The 951-nt window shown below is 32.7% G+C and overlaps 1 protein-coding gene across 1 annotated transcript in view; it reads left to right on the forward strand.

The window, feature by feature from the left end:
• LOC106867559 (motile sperm domain-containing protein 2) overlaps positions 1-951 on the forward strand; it is a 71,221-nt gene that overhangs the window by 8,508 nt on the left and 61,762 nt on the right. The window lies entirely within an intron of this gene.

Raw genomic sequence — 951 nt, forward strand, 5'->3', positions numbered from 1 at the left:
ATAAACATACGCAAACGCAACAGCATGTCATTATTAATAGTTGGTGATGATGTTTTGGATATTTTGTTTACTTTTGTCTGTTTTCTTTTGTTGCAGTCATCTGACAACTCTTCGCATATTCACTGCGACAATTATTTCAACTCACACTGCACACAGTTTCCATCTATCTATCTATCTATCTATCCGTCTATCTATCTATCTATCTATCTATCTATCTAATATATTTATATATTTAATTATATTTATATATTTAACTATATAAAGCTCTCTCTCTCCCATTTGTATGTATGTATGTATGTATGTATGTATCTATCTCTCTCTCTATCCATCTACACATACGTACATAATACATACATACATACATACATTCACATACCTGTGTCTGAGTATGTAGCTATACACATATACGCGCTCACACAAAGATCGTCTAAATGTCTGCGTACATTTACATTTATGTATGAATGTTTTACTGAGATTTTCTCCCACACACTCGTTTGTTGTTATTGTCAGATATCATGGTAGAAACTAAAACACTTAAAAACACTCCACTCAGTCCCCGAATTGCCACAATCCTTAACCATTTCAAACACCAAGCTCTTTACAGTTTCGCACTGTCATTGTTCGGTGTATCCAAGCTCTCAACATCCACCAGATTCTGTACCAGTCATATTATGAGGCTCATGCTTTCATCTCCATCTTATATATATATATATATATATATATATATATATATCGGTCATAAGACATTATAATCGGTCATAATGTCTTACGTTTAAGATGATTCCCATGCTTTCCCTGATGAGAAGGTTACAATTTTAACATCAAAGATCCCTATGGATCACACAGGTTGTAATCCTTTGAAACATGTGTAGGAATAAAGTATGCAATTATAACATGCGTTTTCTCCAATCCTTAAATTCTTAAATATACTCAAATACCCAAAATTTCAAG

Source organism: Octopus bimaculoides, chromosome 13 (genome assembly GCF_001194135.2).
Source record: "Octopus bimaculoides isolate UCB-OBI-ISO-001 chromosome 13, ASM119413v2, whole genome shotgun sequence".
Lineage (NCBI taxonomy): Eukaryota > Metazoa > Mollusca > Cephalopoda > Octopoda > Octopodidae > Octopus > Octopus bimaculoides.